Consider the following 23,647-nt stretch of genomic DNA (forward strand, 5'->3'; position numbering starts at 1 on the left):
CATCTGTCGACAGACATTTAGGTTGCTTCCATGTCCTGGCTATTGTAAATAGTGCTGCAATGAACATTGGGGTGCATGTGTCTTTTTGAATTATTCTTTTCTCTGGGTATATGCTCAGTAGTAGGATTGCTGGATCATATGGTAATTCTATTTTTAGTTTCGTAAGGAACCTCCATACTGTTCTCCATAGTGGCTGTATCAATTTACATTCCTACCAACAGTGCAAGAGGGTTCCCTTTTCTCCACACCCTCTCCAGCATTTATTGTTTATAGATTTTTTGATGAAGGCCATTCTGACCAGCACGAGGTGATACCTCGTTGTAGTTTTGATCTGCATTTCTCTAATAATTAGTGATGTTGAGCATCTTTTCCTGCGTCTCTTGGCCAGCTGTATGTCTTCTTTGGAGAAATGTCTATTTAGGTCTTCCACCCATTTTCAAGGGGATGGGAGGAATCCCTGCATGACCAGGTAGGATGTGGGAGGGAAACGGGGGGGAGAAAAGTGGAGGTGGGATAGGACTGGCACCCCTGAGGTGGGGATGGGGGAGAGGAGAGGTTCCCATGCTCAGAGGGACCCACTCACAGCGAGGGGATCAGTGGGAACAGAGAGGGACCTTCAGGGGATCAGGGGATCAGAGGGGAAGGTGGCCAACGTCTTCCCTGGCTGCTTGGGTCCCAGAAAGCCTGCTGGGGTCCTGGGCCTGAATTCCCAACCTCCAGAGCCCCCTCCGGCTGCACAGGTCTTGGCTTCGAGCCCTGCCTCCACCAAAGCCTCCTCTGACCACGAGGGTCGTGGCAGCCCAAGTGCTGCCCCTGACAGGGCCTCCTCTGGCTGCGCAGGTCCAGGCAGGACGAGCACCATACCCATCCAAGGCCTCCTCTGGCTGTATCGGCCCCTGAGAGCATCCCTGTGGAGGCCTGTGCCCCAGCTGGCCTGTGTGGGCATGTGTGCTCTGGGCCAGCTTCAGGAACAGATGCTGGTGAGAGGAAAACATGCAAAGGTGGGGCCGATGCAGCAGGTCCAGAGACCTACCTAGAGGTCTTGGAGGCCTACCAGGGAGTCAGGGGTAGGCTGTGGCTCACTGTGAGGGCAAGGACACTGATAGAGGAGGTACCAGGGAATTAAAAAAAAATTATTTATTTTAATTTATTTAAAATCTTTTTAAAATTTTTTTATCTTTTATTTTTATTCCTTTTTATTATTCTTCTTTATTTTATTTTTTATTTTATCTTTTTGCTCTTGTGGTTCTGTTTTGTTTTGTTGCTTCATTTTTATTATTTTTTCTAATATATTTTTTATTTTTCTAATTTTATTTTATTTTTTTATTCTTTCTTATTGTTCTGTTCTTTTCTGTTTGTTGCTTTTTTTTTTTTTTTGCCGTGCTGTACAGCTTTCAGGGTCTTAGTTTCCAGGCCAGGGGTCGGGAGTGAGCTCCTGTGGTTGGATCACCAAGGCCAAGCCACTGGACTAACAGAAAACTTCAGGTCATAGGGAATATTAATCAGTGTGAGGTCTCCCAGAGGTCCTCATCTTGGCACCAAGACCTGGCTCCACCCAACTGCCAGCAAACTCCAGTGCTGGACGCCTTAGGCCAAACAACCAGAAAAACAGGAACACAGCCCTACCCATCAAAAAAAAAAATATGAGATGACAAAAAAATATGTTACAAATGAGCAAGGTAAAAATCTATAAGATCAAATAAATGAAGAGGAAATAGGCAACTTACCTGAAAAATAATTCAGAGTAATGATAGTAAAGATGATCCCAAATCTCAGAAATAGAATGGAAGCATGGATCGAGAAAATACAAGAAATGTTTAACAAGGACCTAGAAGAACTAAATAACAAACAAACAGTAATGAACAACACAATAACTGAAATGAAAAATACACTAGAAGGAATCAATAGCAGAATAACTGAGAAGAACGAATAAGTGAGCTGGAAGATATAATGGTGGAAATAACTGCCGAGGAGCAGAATAAAGAAAAAAGAATGAAAAGAAATGAGGCCAGTCTCAGAGACCTCTGGGACAACATAAAATGCACCAACATTTGAATTATAGGGGTCCCAGAAGAAGCAGAGAAAGAGAAAGGGTCTGAGAAAATATTGGAAGAGATTATTTCCCTAACATAAGAAAACTTCCCTAACATGGGAAAGGAAATAGCCACCCAAGTCCAGGAGGCCATTATTTAAAAAGAAAACACTTTATTGAGATATGATTGACATGTACAAAGTTTATGTATTTAACATATATAACGTAATGAGTTTGGAGATAAGTTCACACCCTTGAAATCATCACCACAATAATGCCATAAACATATCCATCACCTCCAAAATGGTTTGTGACCATTATTGTTGTGGGAGGAGGTGGTGTCAGAAATATTCTATATTTCATTACTGTAGATAGGAAAGCTAGTAATGCATTCTCAGCTCTTCTCCAAAATTCTAGTTTTGCCAAGTATCACCAAAACATTTTTAAATGCCTAAATTACCATCCTCCGAGGATTCCTACATAACACATAACAGTTAAAGTACCAAATACATAATTAGTTAATACTGGATGAGCTCATTAGTGGACCTGTTTTAGGCAATATCCCATGATACTGAGCAGTATTCAACACTAATCACATTTCCTTCTATACTGAAAACAACAGGTACTAGGAAAAATGGACAGGGAAACACCTGAACTGACAAAGGGTTAAACCCTCTAAGAACAAGTGGGGAAAATGACAATGGTAATGCACAGCAGATTCAAACATGTAAAACACAGGATACAATAATATCAGAATGGTTAAATAATGTTGTGGTATATTCTATATCTTCTGGACAGGACTCCTGGGCAAGGTAATCATTTTTGTTGGAGTACCTTGAGGTCCTTATAGTAAGTTTACAATTTAGATAGTAAATTTTGAGTAAACAGTTTTTGGTAAATGGCTATAGCAAATACTTAGATGGTGGGTTTTCAAATACTGAGTGTTACCTATATTGTAAATATTATTAAACTGATCTGCTTTCCCCACGTGACAGTGAACCCCTCAAGGTAAGGGCATCAGTCTTACTCATCTTTATGTTCCCAGAAACTAGCATAGTTCTTGGCACAGTTAATTTGTAATCAATGCATGATGAAGAGATTAATGTAGGAAGAATGAAGTGATTTGTCTGAGGTTTTGCAGTTAGTTTTGCAAATGGCATGGCTTCTGTATCTTTTGTCAAACTATTATGCTCACTTATTTGAATGTGTTTTCTGATAGTTTTCAGTGTCAGAAGAGACAAGGCTGTTCTCAGTTAAAATATTTAATTGATCAATTATTAATTGATTACTTACAAAACATGTTTCTCTATTACTAACACTTAATACAGTATAACAAGGTATAGTATAATAATTTATTGTCTGGTATACAAAGCCAGTATTATTTATAATTTCTATAGCTCCAAGAAACTAATCTAATTCATGATTTGTAGAGTTTTATCTAATACTGTTAGAATGATTATTTACTACAGTGAAGATCTTGGCAACTGTTGACTCTGTGGTACTTTGGAGACACAGATGTAAAATAAATTGATTGAGATTGGTTTAGAAGTGAAAATATTACTATTAGCAATCTGGAAACTAACTGGATATATGACTCACAGATGTTGCCTTATAAAGAAATATTTCCATTGGAAATACTTAAAAATTATTTGTGGAATGTTTTAAAATATTATATATATATATTTATTTATATATATTATATATATTTATATTATATATATATATTTATAAGTAACATCAAATACACATTTAGCTACCATAATTTTCCAAACATTAATTGAGTTATTTTGAGATTTGTTGATGATTATGGATTTTAGAGGTTTGATTTAAAGAGAAAATTTATATGATAATATGAACATCTAAAAAGATAGTTATTTAGTTATTCCTAAAGATAATTACCTGTAATAGTCAGGTTTTCCAGAAATCTAGATTACAGCTATTAGTAATTTGACTTAGAGGTCCTTTTGGGAAACCACCATTAACCAATAAACAATATTTAGCAGTTTTGTACTTAATCAGCAACATAAATTTGATACTATATGGTAGCAAATATGAACTTTCTAGAATAAACTTGGTAATAATTAGTGGTGCCATTTTCTAATACTCTGAAAGAAATCCTTTTCTTTTGGGTAACAAATTTATCCTGATGGAAATGGCAGCAGCTTTTATTTTGATATACCAAGTATATTTACAAATATTTCTAAGGGTAGGCTTGCATTACTTCAATAAAGTCAATTTTGAATGAATCATTTTCCAATCTTATACCCTGAAACTACTCAAGTATTTCCAATTTGGCTGCCAAGACTCTAGTTTAAAGCAGAGAGAGACATGACTTTGTCCATGTAACATTATTTTTGCTATCAGCTATGTTGGTCTGATGTTGAGGCCAATGTTCTGATATGAAGCAGTGTGGAAAGAAAGAAATACCGTGATTAAAATTCATTTATTACTGTAAATTAATAACTAAATTCAGTAAAAACCCTAAAATAATCAAAGTGGGAAAATGCCTACACAAAACCATATTAAGATTAACATTATTCATTCTAGAAAATAAAGGTGTGTGTGCTAAGAAGGTTGGAGTGAATGAGTATGATTGGGCAAATGAGTATGGCTGCAATTTACCAAATCATGAAGTGTGAAACAGTCCCAACTCTAGCTAAAGGATTCAACTAAGAGAAGGATGTAACTTGATCAGCAGTTATATATCAGTTCCTGCCTACCTATCCCATATGCTCAGCAGCTGATTCTCTATGTGCTTAAATGTAATTATTTTGAAAATTTTTAGTAATGTATGTTAATAGAATATAAGTTTTATGAGGGTAGGGTCTGTTTATATTTTGCTTTTTCTCCAGTGGCTAGCACAATACCTGGAACATAGTAGTCATATGTATTGACCCAGTGAAAGAGATTTTTCCAAATAATTAAGTACTGAAGACAGATTATCTTTGTCTCTGTTCTCTTCTTTCCAAGAGTTTGTATTATGAAATAAAAACTAAGTTCCATTCCGAGGAACTCAACATCATGATGTTTTCACACATTCTCCAATCCCCTTCCGTTCCTTCTTCTCTCTCTCCCCCCTCCCCTCCACACACACACACACACACACACACACACACACACACACACAGAGTCCAGCTTTTGTCTTTACTAATTAATCATATAATCACTATTTTATCTTGATAGGATAATAACAATCGAAGAAGTTCAAAATCTCTTTCAGGGGATTACAGTTTTCACTCTCTGTCGAAGTTTAATAAGCACTCTGATGGTAGCTTAATATGACCAGAAGTCTCCTCACTTGCTCAGTGACTTTTGCTTCCCTGAGCTTGATAGCTGCCTAGTGCATAACCAGTTGCTTATCATCAGTTGGATCATTTATCTCACCTCCTATTTTATTTACCCAGTGGTTTAACCAGTTGATGACTTGGTTTCTTGACTGTTTCACTAAAACCAAAGCTTTACTGTTCACCCTAGCATCCTTAACTCTAATCCAAGCAGCGAGCTCAAGTCCTCCTTCATGCGCACCACTTAGCATGTTTAATATTCTTGCTTTATCACAACATCTAGTAAAACCAGTGGCTTTCAATCCTGGCTGTACATAAGAATCTCCATGGTGAGGTGGGGGTGCTTTGGATACCCTAACTCCACCCCAGACCAACTGAATGAAAATCTCTGGATATGGGGTTTAGCATCATCTTTCAAAACTCCGCAGATGATATTCATGTGCAGCCAACGGTTGAGGAACACTGGGCTGAATACTCGTGCTGCTTCATTCTTAACCATATCGGAACACTTGCATGGTGAGGCCAGCCAGGATGGTACTAGAGCTCACCACCTTCCTCTGGCACTGTATTTTGGAATGACTCACCCCTTCAGCCACATCAGTGTCCCTAGCTCCATCACTGCCTGCCCGTAGCTTCCTCAAGGCCACATAATTTATGCCAAAATACACTGTTTTACTAATTAAATATTTTTATTGTTTCCCTTTAATAACAAGCTTGCTTATTTTCTCAAATTATTTCAAATGGATGTTGTTTTCTTTTTTACCACATAGCTTAAAAATAAGTTATAAACAGAAAATTAAGCCAAGAATAAACTGGATTAATGGTGAGAGCATAATGTATAGCTATGGAAGGTACAGTTTGGAAAGAGAAAAAGGGCCATGGTAAAATATGTTGCCAAAGAAATGTCTATAACTGGAATATTTATCAAATATAGTTCCCCAACCTATTTATAACAAGAATTGAAGACAAAACAAAAATCTTCATTTGGAACCTTCCCAAATTTAACTGCAGTATTTATTTGACTTAAAATACAGAGGTGAGATAGCTTATGCTGAAAACAGCTGGCTGATAGACATGTTTTATATGAAAATAAACTGAGATATTAATATATTAAGGTTTGTTTACTCTGTTTTTATTCCTCCGGACAAAAATTTTCAGGAGGAATAATGTGATTATACCAAGTTTACTGCCAAACATTCTCAGCTCCAGCATCTTAGCAATAAGGTACCTTGGCAATTTAAAACAACAACAACAAACTAAGACAACAATAACAACAAGACACTGCTCTTTGGAAAACTTTTGACAGTGAGTTTCTGCAAAATGAAAACAAAGCATAACAAAACCAGAGACACACACAGACCAATGGAAAAGAATAGAGAGCCCAGAAATAAACCCACACACATACAAACCAATATTTGACAAGTGTGCTGAGAACACACAATGGGAAAAGGATAGGATCTTCAATAAATGATGCTGGGAAAACTGGATATAGACATATAAAAGAATGAAATTGGACCCTTACCTCACAGCATACACAAAAATTAACTTAAAGCTGATGGAAGACTCAAATAAATGTAAAACCTGAAACTGTATAACCCTGGAAAAAAACATAGGGAAATACTTTTTGACACTGCTCTCAGCAATGGTTTTTTTGGGTATGATACCAAAAGCACAGGTAACAATAGCAAAAAATAGATAAGTGAGATTATATGAAACTAAAATTCTTCTGCACAGTGAAGGAAACAATCAACAGAGTGAACATACGACATACAGAATGGGAGAAAATATTTGCAAACCATCTATCTGATAAGGAATCAAAATCCAAATTATTTAAGGATCTCTTACAACTTAATAGCAATAAAACAAATGACCTGGTTAAAAATGGGCAAAGGGCATGGATAGACATTTCTCAAAAGAATACAAACAAATGGCATACAGATACATGAAAAGGGACTCAACATCATGAATCATCAGGGAAATTCAAATCGAAACCACAAGGAGCTATCACTTCATACTTGTTAGAATGACTATCATCAGAAGATAAGAGATAAAAAGTGTTGGCAAGGATGTGGAGAAAAGAGAACTTTTGTACACTGTTGGTGGGAATGTAAATTGGTTCAGCCACTTTGGAAAGCAGAATAGAGGTTCTTCAACAAATTAAAAATAGAACTACCATATGATCCAGCAATTCCACTACTGGGTATATATCTTAAGGAAATGAAATCGTTATTTAAAAGGGATATATGCACCCCATGTTCATTGCAGCATTATTCACAATAGCCAAGACATGGAAACAAACTAAGTGTCCATCAACAGAAGAATGGATGAAGAAAGTGGATGATACACATGCACACATACGTACACACACACACACACACACACACACACACAAGAATATTATTCAGCCATGAAAAAGAAGGAAATCCTGACATTCTGACAACATGGATGGACCTGAAGGATATGCTAAGTGAAAAAAGTCAGGCAGAGAAAGACAAATATTGTATGATCTCACTCACGTTAAATCTAAAGATGTTGAACTCATAGAAGCAGAGAGTAGAATGGTGGTTGCCAGAGGCTGGAGGTGGGTGAACTAAGATATTTGTCAAACAGTACAAATTTTCAATTATAAGATAAATACCTTCTAGAGTTCTAACGTACAGCATGGTGACTATAGTTAATAATACTATATCACATAGCTGAAATTTGCTAAGAGAGTAGATCTTAAGTGTTCTTACCACACACACACACACAAAAAGGAAACTATGTGAAGTGACGGATGTGTTAGCTTAACTGAGGTAATCATTTCACAATGAATATCAAATCATCACACGGTACACTTTAAATTTTTCTTTGTAGATTATACCTCAACAAAGCTAGAAAAACCCAATTATTTATGTTAAATCTTAAAAAAAGAACAAAAAAACTTCTTGACATGGGGAAAGAGCACTGTACAATTCACTCGAGACTGTACACATCACTCACATTCCTAAGCAAAGGAGAACATTTTGATGTGAATGTCTTAGATATTAAGCAGGGTGCAAAGAAGGAGACAGAATCAATGATTTCTTAAGGTCTCTTCGAATTCCAGCATTCTAAATTTCTGTTATATAACCATGTACAAGTTTGTTAGGACTGCCATAATAGAGTACCACTTACTGAGTCACTTAAACAACAGAAATGTATTGTCTCACAGTTCTGAAGTTTAGAAGTTTGAAATCCAGGTATCATCCCCAGGGTTGCTTCCTTTGGAGAGCTGTGAGGAAAGATCTGTTTCAGTCTTCCCTTCTTGGCTTGTATGTATCCATCTTCTCCCTTATTTCTTTACATTGTTGTCCCTCTACACACGTTTGCTTCTGTGTCAGAGTTTCCATTTTTATAAGGATACCAGTCAAATTGGATTAGGGCCCACCCTAGTGACTTCATTTTAAATCGATTTTACCTCTGTAAAATCCTATCTCCAAGTAAGGTCAAATTCTGAGGTATTGTGGGTGAGGACTATAACATATCTTTTTTGGAGGGGCATAATTCAACCCATAACAAACAGTCTCACATATACACAATCATGCTGCCACTAAATAGTATCATGTAATGAAATAGATTGTTACGCACAGAATTATAGCAGATTTTCTTATTGCTCTGAGGTAAGTCAGACTCATCTTTAGTCTTATTTCACCTGTCACCTAGGTTTCCAAGATAGAATGATGGATTCTTTAGCAATTATAAATGCTGCACCTTTATATAAAAGTGGGAGGAAAGTTTCCTTTTCTCTCAATTTTGGTATTTGCTGAAGTCTCAGATTTGTTTAGCAGTCTTAAAATTAGAAGCTTCCATTGCTCTCCTCATTCATAATGTGAATAATTGGGGACAGGGAGAATATACCTTAAGCAGTTGCCAATATGCTCTAGACAATCAGGTCGGCACTTTTCCTACATGCCATACATTTTCATAAAGCAAAGATCACCTATATGACAGCAAGAGGGTAAACTCTGCCAAAAATACAGTGGGGCTTGGTGTTAAGTTAGTCTCCCAGAATGTATAGCTCTCTTTAATTTGACAGAATATTAATGTCTTGTGAAACTAAGTTTTTGGTTCAGGATTACATGAAGTTAAAAGAAGGACTTTCCCTAACAGCTTCTTGAATTTGACAAGGTTAATTCATTCAGCAATCATGTATCGGGCACCTATTTTATGTTCCATGCTACTCTAGGTATTATGACGATATTCACTAAGGAATGTAGTTTCTATTTTTAAGGAACTTACATTAACAGAGAAGATAAACATGTATCCAGCTGACCTGCATGCAAAGCAACATGAATGAATGCTTTAATAGAGACAGAAACAAAGTGCTGTGGGGCCCAATTGAGAGAGATTAAACGTATCTGGTTTTCTTCTCAGCAATGTACATTGACACCAGTTTTTGTGCTTTTACTTTTACTTAAAAATCTACAAGGTGAACTTGGGAAAACTTTGCAGCCATATTTTGAAAACTGATATTGAAACCAGAAGGTTAAAGCTGGGTACAGCAGCTGATAAACAGAGAGAGCTATATGTCTGCGTCAAATGAAAATGCTGCTGCATTAGTTCAGCAGTTCAATCAAATGTACCTAATCCTACATCAATCTAAATAGAATATAGCCATGCTTTCTCCAGTCCAACCATACAAAAAAAATTCCAAGAGAAATGAAGCTGAAATTACTGCTGTTTCATGAAATTTATGATGCCAAAAATGCCATTTAACTTAAGCTTCTGCTAGGAAAAAAACAAAACAAAACATACTTAATTAAATGCTTGGCAGACTATTCCTAGTTTCCTTTGTAAGATGGAGAGGGGTTTGCTCTACACTACCCATTATGGTTGGCAACATTTCCTCTTAGTGAATGAACCATTTAAAAATAAATATATAAATAAGACCACGATGCTTTTCCTCACTGAAAAAGAGAGGAAATGATTCAAAAGTTAAGAGGACTCTGAAAGAAACTTCAATGTGTTTTTATGGTAATCAAGATCAGCAGCAAGTACCTCTTATAATATATATTCCAAAGCTCAAATAAACTTATATCTCCCACTGAAATTCTATAGCTGCTAAAGAGGATTACAGTAATTTTTATCCAAATCATGTGAAGCATTTTCTGTGTAAATACATAATAAATTCTGAATAACCTTCAAAATAATTAATTCCCATGATGTTTCATTGAACCAGAATTGAAAAGGATCTCAAAATTATTTAGCTCAAACCCACCTGTTGACAGATTGGGAAAATAAGACCCGGAGAGCAGAAAATTATCCAAGTTTCCTACAGCTAATAGAACTCACACTAGAACCCAGCTCTCCTGCTTCCCAGTCTGTTTATCTTTCCAATAACATGAATTATTTTTCCCTCAAGAATACAGAATTAAAGATGTTAATTCATGTTTGGGGTCTAAAAAGAAGGCTGACACTTATCCCAAGTTTAAATACATGGATTCTGGGACCAGAGTGCTTAGGTATAAATCCTGGCATCTCCACTCATTAGCTGTGTGTTTAGTCAAGTACCAAATTGCCCTGTGCCTTGTTTCCTCATCTGTAAAATGAATATGATAGCATATCCTATCTCTTAGAGTTTTGTGAGCAATAAATGAATTAACAAGTATAAAATGATTAGATATTTGCCTGAAAGCTAATGTGTTTTATTATTATTATTTCAATAATCTAAATCAATGATTTGAACCCTTTTTCATGTTGGGAGCATTTCCTTTTACCCATGCCTAATCTTAGCAAAATTTAGAAGCAACTGAGTTTATCTTTTGTGTACTCATTCTTCTTTCCTGAGCCCTCCTTCCTCTATCTTTGGGTATCCATTGCCCTGACTACATTGCCTATATCCCATAATTGCAGTGTCCTGCTTGGTTCTGTCTACCTCTGGAAGAGGTAGCTCAAACTTGCCAACCATTTCTTTTCCATCAAAACTGTCTGGTTCCACTCCCTCGGGGGACCATGAAGTAATATCTGAAATGTTAAAACATACTTGTTTAATATGTTGTTCTTTCTAAGAATACTGTGCTTTTAAGAGAGATTGTCACCACAACAATAAGATGAATATCTAATCAGGAAATTTTAGATATTGTGGTAGAACAGTAGGAAGGAGAAAGGAAACCAATGACTTTCAAGTATTTGTTGTTATCTCAGTTAATTCACAAGCACAAAATATATTATTGTCTTTCATTTCAGAGATAAACAGACTAAAGCTCAGAGAGAGAAGATGACTTGCCTCAAACCATAAAACTAATAAATCCAAATAATAGGTTGCAAACTCTTGTCTATCGGCTTCAAAATCTGTTCTCAGTATTTTTCATAAAGAGTTCTGTACTCAGTGCTCCTCAAATCACACCGTGTGTGCAAATGGTTCTTGTGAATTTCTTAAGACAGGCTGTTTTTCTCTAGGAGCTGCTTACTTGCCCTCAGAATGGCATCAAAATTCAAAATATATCAAGAATATTTACTATACTATATTACAATATACATAAAATTAAGGTATCAACTAAAAGGCATAATGTACATCACATGGCAATTTTTGAATATACTATATATCAAATGCACGTCTGTTACACATATGAGATCTCTGTTGGTTAACCATAAAACAAAAAGATAAAGCAGAAATAAAATAGGTACAATGAGCATGTTTTCAATAAGTCAGTGGATCCTCTTGAATAGTTAGTCCATAGTAGACGGAAGTGGAAGATGGTACTTGCATTAAACCAACAAAGTACATTTTGCAATAACAACTGCTGACAGGAAAGGAAAAAACATTACATAAAACCATAAATACACAATGATTTTGCATTAAATCTGGGAGATACTGGCTGCTAACGTATAAGAGCACTGCACATGTAAACTAATCTGAAAGCACATGAATTAGCATAAATACGTCATGAGGTTGTCAAACTCTATTCCGAAAGCTTAAGGTTTTATATCTGGAAAAAAGTATTTTTATCTGACTCAATCTTTGCTGAATCATCTCATGTTATAGTTCTAAGAGAAGAAAAGCCAGCTAGAGGGTTTACATTAATTTATTAACTTCTCCCTTGATAAATGTATCTTCTTAGAGGTCCTCAGAATAACTTCCAAAAGGGAAACGCCAAAACTTTCCTTTTCTTTCCATGGTTCATTGCATATTATCAGTCAATAAACTGAGCACATATCATACACAAAGCAGTAGGCTAAATGTCAGAAATACAAAATAGTATGGAGCTTAGTTGGTGTATGGAAATAAAAGTCATCCATGTAAAGAAATAATAGTAAAATCAAAACCCCATAAGCTAAGTGGTATAGACAATGAGTAATCTAGATCCCGTAAATGTTTCTTCCAGCTAGGGTATCAGAATTGAAACAGGAGGGAAGGGGGCAGGGCACAACCTTTAAAAGAATGACACCTTTGAGGATAGACATAAATTGGCTAGAACCAACTAGGTCCAAGATGGTGGAAGATTCGACTTCCAGTAGACCTTGAGCCTCATTATATGCTCATTGTAATACATTAGTATATGCTAAATGACACACCCACTGGTGTCATGACTGTTCTGAGGCCGACCCTAAAACTCCAAAAAGTGGGCAGTGGGCAAATTCCTGGAAATCTCCACCCCTTCCACAAAATAGTTGGAATAATCCTCCCACTCATTAGACTATGAAATTACCCAGCCCATAAAAACTAACCACCCCATATTTTGGGGCCTCTCACCTTCTGAGATGGCCTACACTCTTGTCTGTGGAGTGTGTTTCTCCCATGGCCACTCTCACTTTCCTTTCTGAGATGACCCCATGCCCTGGGGCTGTTCTCACCTTTTGAGACAGACCGCATTCTGTCTATGGAATGTGTATCTCTCTAAATAAATCCACATCTTACCTATGGCTTTGTCTGTCACTGAATTCTTTCTGTGCTGAGACATAAAGAACCTGAACTTCAGGAGGTCCTGAGACCAGGTGTATGGTTTTAATTAAAAGACAGTGGGTTCAAGTCCCAAACTGAGGTGTGTGATTTCAGGATGAAAATGGCTTTGGAGTTGAGTTTATTGCACATAGTTTAAGTCTTACCCAACTTATCTTCTGTCTGTCCTCACAAATGCATAATAAGGAAAGCTAAATGTATTTCTTCAAAAAACAGGTAACAAAGGCTAAGTAAAAAATTGCTCTATGTACTCCAAATGATAAAATCTGTGAAAGTCCTCTAATAACTTGTAGTTTTAAAGCTGACATTATAAAATATTTTATTGGATGTTAAGATATAATGGACACAAACCAATACCATCCAAAGCAGCAGAAAGCCAACTAAAAATGATAACCATTAACACAGACTTTCCTCCACCTTGCTACAGAAGGATGCAGTATAGTATGGTACCAAGATACCCCATTCTTCAGATATACTGCAAGGTCATAGGTAACAATGAATAAGAGATAAGGCCTATGAGTCAGCACCAGAAATGTCAAGACAAAGTACAGGAGAAAAGGGGAAGAATAAAAAAATAGTCCAGCCATAGATTATGTCTAAAAGTCAGAAGACAAGAAAGGGATGTAAGAAAATTTGAACAAGTAGCTGAGGGGTAGGGATCAGATAGAAACAAGGTATTAAGACAGAGCAATGAATCTAAACCAACAAAGCAATAAGAACAGAGGTTAAATACAATGTTCAGAAAAGAAGGCCATATTACTGAATGAAAGCCTAGTTGGCGGGCTTTGTAAGGCTTGGGTAGCCCTAGGCATGAATCCTGAAAAGCTGTTGCAGTCTTAAAACTTTACACACCTGGAAGATCCTGTCCCTCCTTCTTCCAAGGGGGAATTTCGGGTAAAAATGACACATAATTTGGGACTTTAGAATTCTCATTTTATTGTTTAAAAAGTTAGGACTGAATCGTTAAGCTAAAACAATGGAAAAATAGTCTTTAAGGTCAGACCTTTGCTCCAGTTTAGATGTAAATGTTAGAAAGAACATTTTATTTTTCTTTAATGTTCTTGAGAAGATCCATTGGTAAGGTATATAAGCCCTGGAGACAACTACAAGGATTTTAAATGCCTGCTATATTTGTAAAGCAGAATAAGAATGGGTAGTTAAAATGGCTTCAAACTCTGAGTTTGGGCAAAGAACCCTGCTTGTGGTTTAGGCAAATACTTTTAGAAATTCTCTCTCTCTCTCTCTTTTTCTGAATTCAACTCAAGCATGATTTATCACCTAATTGACTGCCATGCTGCTATTATCATATTTAGAAATATTCCCACAGAAATACAGCCCCCAAATGTTCATAACACATCAGATAGTTTTGTTGCTGTAGTAACTTTGTTCCTTTATGAAGAGAGCATTATTAGGAATAACTTCAAAACAGAGCAGCTGAATTGGATTTGTAGGAAGAAAATGAGTTTTTCTTAAGGAGAGTGCTAGCACTTGGGAACCTTCATTTATCTTTAGTATAATCTTCACTTTTGTCAGGCATGGAGAAACAAAACAAAAAAACACACAAAACACTCATAAGAGGATGGTATAAAAAAAGAATATTACCCTATCCCTACCTTCTAGGAGATTACAACACTAGAAATATTTACTTTGCTTTCCCAAACCAAATTAAAATCTTTTGAATGTAAGTTAAAAGAGTAACAAGGTATTGTTTCATTCGCATTGCTACCATTTTAACAAGCACTAAATTTAAATAACTATGACTAATTTAAATAAACTTCTGCTCTAGCCACATATTCTCTTCATTTCACCTCAGCATGAGGTTCAGATTTAAACAAGGGATTTACTGCCACTCCAAGGAGGTAGCATAAGATTCGGTCAAGTCCTTGGCTCCTTCGTGGGACTAGAAAGAAGTATTACTTGATATACACCTTCTGTGATTTCACTGAGAAAGAGGAGGTACATCTACTTAAGGATCAATTTGTTCTCACTACTGCCTCAGAAACCGGTGGGCCTGATCCCGCCTTAAGGTAAAGAAAATAAAATATAATTCCTCCTGAAATGGTATTTCTTTTCCAGGGAACCAACTTACTTCAGTTAGATAAGCTCTTGTTCTGATAAGAAAGCATATTTCACTCTTTTACCACTGAATAAAACTGGGCTCATAAGTTATAAGTTGGGAAAAACACAGGTATAATTTAATTTTGCAAAAGAAAATTACATAAGTGGTTTCTCTATATATATAGTATGGAGTTTGTAATAGGAAAAAAAAAACGGGCACCTACAACTTCCTAATATATAATTTAGTCTAGTAGCGTCCTCAACTGAGTTACCCAGGTGATATGCTATATTTTGTCTTATACTTTAGAAAATCAAGTCTCCCCTACCTGCCATATTCTGAGCGAATTACAATCTTAGGAACAACTCTCCTATTTTTACGACTATTCCTTTGTGCCTCCAGAGCATTCCTATTTGGAAATGAATAAGCTGCCTCAAAGGAATAACATATTCATCCCAGTAGATTGCAGTACTTATTATCAAAATCCAGTTTGTTGGGGTGGTGCTCTAAAACAATATTTTTCAAGCTATTTGTCATAAAGAACCAGTTTTGCCTCCCCCCACACATTGCTATAAAGTTTTCTAAATGCTTACTCTCAATTTCTGTACTTATCTGGTCCAGTCATGGACCAATACTAGTCTGCAGACTGTATTTTGAGTAGCACTGCTCTAAAGCTAAACAGAAGGTACCCATTTTGGTAAGACAAGGGGAAAGCAAAAGTTCACACTAGAGCATTAATTTCTTTCTGAGGGGAGGAGGCAGATCAAAGGAGGATGCCACAGTGGAACTGGATCCTGGGGAGGACATTAGACATACATTGTTTGCCTCACAGTCTGGTAGAAAGGCAGCCCCTAAAATGAGATAGCGTGGCATGGAAGATTAGTAACTGAGAAACAAAGTGAATCTCAGAAAGAAAATTCTCTCAGTATTTTTAGAATGCTACAAGTCTAAGATGGAAAAATTTAGGAACCTTTGATGTAGTCATAAATACCCATTGTAACTGTTCCAAAGTAATTAGTGAGAAGCAGAAATACTAGTTATCCAATTTTACAACTTCTTTTTTAAACTCTTGAACAGCTGTTATAAAATTTAAAATTTTCCTAACACCTTTGGGCTATAATCTTGCTAAGGTTTCAGAAACTGAGCAGAGTTGAGCTTAGGCAGAAACTAAAGGAAAACAACAGAAAGAAATCTTCACATGCTGGTGTATAAGAAGTATTTTGGGGAGATTCAGTTACTGAGTTTCTTGTTTCTGAGCTAAAACAACCAGCTCTAGGGAGACAATGTTCTCTGATAAGAAAGAAATGCTTTGCTTTGAAAGAAAGGATGGTTTCAAATTTTAATGACCATGCAATATCTTCAGAGGAGTAGCATGTTAGCTTGATGATTCTAGAAAATCATCCAGTGGGCAAATTTGATTTAGCTTTCTATTGAGATTCCAAAAATAGCATGATTCTACTGCAGGTATTAGATAACCCATCCAAATCCAAAACATGATGAGAAGTAAGAAAGAGAACAAAATGAAAATTGGATTGTCCCTTAGAGTGGTCAACCCCAGATGGGGTATTTCCATAGGGAGATTCCTGAAGCCAGGGCTAGAGAGGTCAAAAGGCAGAGAGGACCTCAGACAGAAGTAGGGGCTACCAAGGACCAACATGTATTCCTTCCTCTGACTACTGTCATAATTTACTTCAACTTACTCTGAATGATATTATGTTTGTTTTTCACTGAGATATAATTGACATATAACATGTTAGTTTCCTATTTATAACATCATTTGATATTTGTATATATTGTATATATTGCAGAATGATCACCACAATAAGTCTAGTTAATATCCATTGCCACATATAGTTACAAATTTGCGTGTGTGTGTATGATGAGAATTTTTAAGATCTACTCTCCTAGCAACTTTCAAAAATACGATACAGTATTAGTGACAATGTCAATAATGATTACTCTTAGCATGCATACTGGGCACATTTACTTCCATGCTTACTTTTAATTTTTGACACAACTTTTTTTGTTTGAGAAGTTAATTTTGTGTGGAGCGTGTATACTGTGTTATGTGTGAAGTGAATCCATTTATATTTACAACTGCTCATTTCTCAGGCAAGAGAAAGATAGTCTCAAGCATGGAGGGTAAGTTACATATACTATGTGGACATTCTAGATTATATTTATTTTCATTTATGACTTATTTTGCCATATATGTAGTCCACAAAAACGAAATGTATACTAAATGCATTCTTTCCACCATGATTTAGAATGAGGCTACAATGCAGTAAAAGAATTCCAGATGGTTGATTTAACATATCTGATGGTCATAGGAGGTGTTTTTTTTAGCTGAAATATAAACCAGAATTTTTTCATGGGGAGTTGGAACAGGGAAGACACACATACACAAAGCAGCACCCAGCACCCATTCATTTTTCACCAGGAAATCAGGTAAGATTTTTGTATTAATTGTGATGTCTACTCAGAATTTTACTTCAGAAATTCCAATTTTCATATAGGTTTACAATGTCTTCCCTATTTAATTAAATCCTACCCTTTAAATTAAATATGCATGTTTTCTTTATAATTGTCAAAGTAAGAGGCCATACATAAGCTAATCCACTACAGTCTTGTTTTCACTTCTATCAGCAACTGAAATCATGTGTTTGAAGTAAGGTCTGCTTAGTTCAAGAAAGCCATTAGTGTCTTTTAGTGAAAGAAAATGTGCAAAACATTAGAAAATAAGGTAAATTTTACAAGTCATATATTTTCCAGCAGAAACCTAAAGTCTTTCTTTTCACAGTTTAACAGTTGGATTGAAGGCCTTGAGTTTTACTTAAGTTCCCACAGGAAAATGTTATACAATAAGGGTACATATTGGACCCTAATATATATGCATTTCAAATCTTTTTCTCTTCATAGACATTAGCTATCTTAGATAGTACCAGGCAGAATAAATGCCTTTATAGGGTTTCAGGAGACACCCACTATACGTTATTAGAGTGAAAAAAAATACTACCATGGAATTAGGGTCAACTAAAACAGCAGGTAGACTAAGGTTTGTGTCATTCTCACTTAGCCCCCTGATGCTGCTCTGACTGGCAATAGCAATGTAAGGAACTCCCTCCCCCTCATCCCCCACTAAACACACACACCAAACTCTACCCTTTGAAATGCTCCAAACAAGTCAAATGTACTTGGGGAAAATGGATGCAGATTGAGATATGAAATTATTTCTCACATTTAGACCTTAATTATTATCAAAGTCAACCTTGTTGTTTAACCTCATCTCAACCTTGACCTACATGGTTCTCTTGATATCACTTAAAGGTGAATTACCCCCCAAAATGCTTATACTGTCTCATTCACTAATTCCTTCCATTCTGTCCTGTTTAAAATTCAACAAACAATAGGGATAAATTGCCCAGATTCATAACCACAGTTCTCAAATATTGCTACTTCTATAAAGGGGTATGTCTAATAATATCTTACATTCAGGTATGACTACACAATTTGTGGGGCCATGTGCAAAATAAAACTTCAGGGCCCCTTGTTCAAAAATTTTTAATTTAATGGCTGTGACAACATAGCATTAAACCATGTGTGGGACCTTGCACAACTGCACAGATTGCATAACTATGAAGCAGGTCTTGCTTACATTTATACACTATTTTCATAATTAATACACATAAGTCATTCGATTCCATAACCAGTTGTGAGGTTAGGCAGAGCAGCTAATATTGGTCTCAGTTTTCTCCTGTGACATTTACAGAACTTGATGTTCAAAGAAATTGTGTGACCATTCAACCAGTAAGTGTCAAAGTTGGAACCATAATTCTGGTCTTCTGACTTTTAGCTAAGTACTCTTTCCACTCTACTGTATTGCTTCTTTATGGAAATAGCATCACGAAATGTACCTGCCTGATAATTAGCTATGCCTTGATGTGCCTCAATAATATACAATACCAGAAATAATAAAAAAACATCATAAATCATCACAAATTCCTATCCATTTGAAAATCTGTCATTAACTCAACTGTTCTTCAATCATTATTAAACTAACACTTGGATGTTCTTTTTCCAACAAACAAACAAAGCAAAACAAAGTAATAAAAATAACATAACTTCTTCTCACCAAAGTGGTTCTAGGCAATGAAAACCTTTGTGCCCTATTGCCTGTCCAGAGCCTTCAGCAAGCCCCTCACAACCTCAGCACTAAACGTCATTATAGTACTACTACATTCTCCTTCCACCTGCGATTATTGAGGGTTATTAATGGCAGAACTCAGCTAAGACAACAGCTTTTTATTAAAACAGCTGATCCCTCTCCTGGGTGAGAACTCTCTTCAAAACCACAATTGCCTTTTCTATCTAGGTATTAATTCATTTTGAAAACAGGAAATGAATGAGGAAAAGATCATGGTGCTTCTCTCCCCTCTCCCCAACCCCAGTTTGTGTGAAAAATCTGCTCTTGACCCTATGACTGCTTTCCAATGAGGAAAGAGGTTGCCATAGCAACCAATTTACCAACTCAGTCAATTGACTTTGTTCAGCTTTTTCTGAATGCTTAATTAACATAGATTGCTTCATTTATCCAGAAAATTGTTTTTGAGCTCCTACTACATGCAAGGAACCTGATCCAATGTCTTGTCAGAAATCAAGGTTTGCAGGACCTAAAGAGAGAACTTTTAGGCTGACATTAAAGAATGGTGTGAAATCACACACACATTTATATTCTATATAATTTACAAAATCTGTATATTATATATACTTATAAAATGCCCTCATTTTATACATTATATACAGTTATTTAAAGTTTTGAGATCCCTTTTATTTTGGGTATTATGCACTGGCAGTTTGAATCTAGCTACTTAGGGTGGGATTTTGTTTTCTTTGGAAAGTCAGGGATAGGAAAGGAGGCTGGTTCACAGAATTCAAAAGTAATTGCTTCTTGAATACATAAAAAAGAATTGTTAATAATTTAGTTTAACTCAGTTTCCTTTCAGTGAGCAATATGGTCTAGCGCATTCATTATAGAGAGCAATTGTTACAGGGATAGAAATCAGAGAAAGCCCTTGTGCGGGTATATTCATTGTGCAGGATATATTATACTCAGACCAAGAAACCTATGTTTGAAAAAATAGTAATTATTATTTTGTAATACCTTGCATTTGCATGACACTTCATACTTTGTGAAGTGCCGTCAAGGATCCTGTAATCTCATACAGCTCTTCCAAATCTTATAGGTCATAGTAATGAGCTCCTGCAAGATGACATAACTGAGGAGCTTATTTTGGGTTCTAAGGGAAGACTTATTTTCCTCCCCTGAGAGTAGGCTGTACTTATTTCATCACTAAAAGATAGAACACTCAAGTCTCAATCCTTTTTTTGGGTGGGGGGGGTGGGGAAGAGAGAGAGACAGAGACAGAGAGAGAGATGTTAGGGATGAGTATATCAACATCACTGCTCTGAAAGATAGCAGTATGGATTGTAGCACTCCTCTCTTGAGATAGAGTGCGAGATTGGAGTGGGATACTACTTTTATCTCCCAAGCATCTGGTTCACATTCTATTGTCAGATTTTTATATTTGTGCATTTGATTTCTCTATAAATTTCTATATGCTTTCAATAATTTTCAAGATTCTTGAGGGCAAGGACTATATTCATCACATTTTTGTGTACTCTGCAGAGTGTATTACATGAGGGTTGGGGGTACACAATAAATGTTTGTTGCTTTCTTTCATTAAATGCCACAGAAGTATACACACATATGTATTTATTTATTGGTTTGTTTATATAAAATTTCCCTGGCTTTGGGGATCTATAGCCTAGATCTTTCTTATCAATTTCTACTATCCTATAAGAGTGTCAGGATCCTTTAGAGCAGGCTTAATCTCCTGAGTCCCAAGCAAAATTTTATACCCTTCATTCCCTCTACTAGCCAAGATCATCTTTGCCATATTCTGCTACCCTAAATAGCAGAAAGAACCTGATTTCCAGTTCCAAACCCATTCCAAATTAATTTTGCAACCTTGGGAAAATCACTTAGCCTACTTAGGCCTCAGTATCCTCAACTGTCAAATGAGGTTAACTAGGCCTGCCTTACTTACTTTATTGGTTTGTAGCAGCTATCAAATTAATGAAGAACATCAAAGGATGTCACTGCTGAAAGAGACCTTAGAAATCATCTAAAGTATCTGTACATTTTGGAGGATCACTGTTATTAATGCTTGCCCAAACTCATGCAATGGGAGAGCTCAGCCTATATTTCAGGTTTATATTCCAGTACTATTTGCACTACTTTCTGTTAAGATTCTGAAAGAACTTGGAGAGGAATAAATGCAAAACGTTATGACTAGTATTCATTATATAACTCCTTAAAGCCCCTCAAGGACTGCTTAGGATGGTGAAGTGCAAGATAGCAATGCCTTTATCAGTGGTTGTGATAAGAAACAGATTCCTCAGCTGCTAAGGATGATGAGAAATCAGCCAATGTCCATAATAAAATAAAATCTAGGTCTCCAAGATGATAATGAGAGTCTGCATATAGAAAAGGTGGGTAGACCTATCGACCTGGCTTTTGTTTCCCTAGACTCATCTTCCTCTTGGAGGTGTTACTAATCCAGCTTGCCATCTCCGTGCAGGCCACAAGGTTGTGATGGTTAGTGGGGGAGAGATTGTTTCCCCTTCTATCTACATGGACAAATTATAGATAACAAAATATTCATCTTTTCTATTACACAGCTGAAACCAGACTTTTAGTTTTATACAAGATAAACATCTGGGGACAGTAGGAGGGAAACAAGCTTGAAGAGCAAATTATAACTAGAGAGTTTTTGTTTCTAAAACCCAAGATACCCATCCTCAGCTTCTCATCTCCCAAAGAGTATGCTGAGACCAAGCTCCCAGAATGCCTTTATGTGGCCATTGCAATCACTGTTAACTGGAAAAGTCCTCAATTATGTAGGAGTTCCTTTAAGTATAGATCAAGAGAAAAAGACGGTGCCTAAGAGGACTATATTTTCCTATTGCTGTTGCTTAAGACTCACCTTATACATTTTACTTTCCTACCTGAAAATTTGTTTCTTCCCCCAAATGATTGACTCTGGAAAAAAATTTTCCCTTTAAGAGAGACCTATTTTCTACTCAGTTCCACCTTTCTCAGTGGGATCAGCAAAAGGCTTGGCTGAAACTGCCTCATACATCACCTCCTCCTCTATATGATTCTACTATCTTCACTTCCCACAGGTGTTGATCCCAAGATCACTCCCCAATAAACTTCCAGAATGCAAATCTCCACCTCAGGGTCTGTTTCCTAGGTAACTCTATCAAAGATGGGTGGATCCAGAAATAGTCAAAGGATGTAGGATCTAAAATGGGATTTCGCGTTTGGATATCGTGCTGACCAGCTAGCTTCTGGGGTCCTCACCACTCGGTGTAAGTGAAGCACTGATAATCCCTGACATATGTGTAATTATTAAAACTTTAACAGGTGGTAAAGTAAGGTGGGATATGGATAGGAGGGAATAGAAGGTGCAGTATCTCAGGTTTTTCAAAGGTTTGGGTAGAGTAGTAGTAATAAGGACAATGTAGTCAAATGGTTTTCACTGAGTGCCACTGATAAATGGAAGAAAAACAAGGAAAGACTAAGGGTAAGTCATACCAACTGAAAGTGAAGTGTGAAAAGTCATAGTGACTCTTTGGGAGCAGTAAACCGAAGGTTATCTCCTGAGGTTAGAAGCCATAAAAAGCTGTGTATTATATCCAGGAGTTAATTACAAGAGGAACAGAGGTCCTGAAAACATGGAATGTTCGTCCCTGGAATGTCTGCTTCCGAAGGTCAGGGTCTTGGTTAGGAAGGGATAGGACCCTGATATGAGGGGATGGGGGCATTTGTATTGAACCACCAAAAACCTTGAAATCCTGGATTCCCCTGAAGTGGGCCATTCCTTCATGTTAGAGGCTATCATTCCTCTTTGTTTAAAGACTATGCACAAGCCTCTGACTTGAAAGTCAATTTGTACCTGTATCAGGATCTATTCCCATCTCCCCTCCTGGCCATTAAGCTAAAACCTAGGGTCAATTTACAAAACATTGGCCAGGGAAGTTATGTGCCTATTAAGGAAGGAAAGGTACTACAATCCAAAAGGAGCTGAAGGACCAAGCCAACATGTACTAGGAGAAGCTGTGAGAATATATATGGTACTGAATCATTAAGGTACTAGATCAAGGAAAGGCAAAAAATAATGCTGGATAAGGGTGAGTTTATTGATATTAGAGCACTCTCCCATGATATAGGATGTAACTCCCAGACATGAACTACTGTTTCATTCATCTTTCACTCATACCTCATAATC

General features: G+C 36.5%; 1 pseudogene; it reads left to right on the forward strand.

The window, feature by feature from the left end:
• The first annotated feature begins 539 nt into the window (after positions 1–539).
• The window catches only part of LOC132513072 (SH3 domain-binding protein 5-like), a 113,412-nt pseudogene continuing 90,304 nt past the window's right edge, over positions 540–23,647 (forward strand).

This window comes from Lagenorhynchus albirostris, chromosome X (assembly GCF_949774975.1).
Source record: "Lagenorhynchus albirostris chromosome X, mLagAlb1.1, whole genome shotgun sequence".
Taxonomy (NCBI): Eukaryota; Metazoa; Chordata; class Mammalia; order Artiodactyla; family Delphinidae; genus Lagenorhynchus; species Lagenorhynchus albirostris.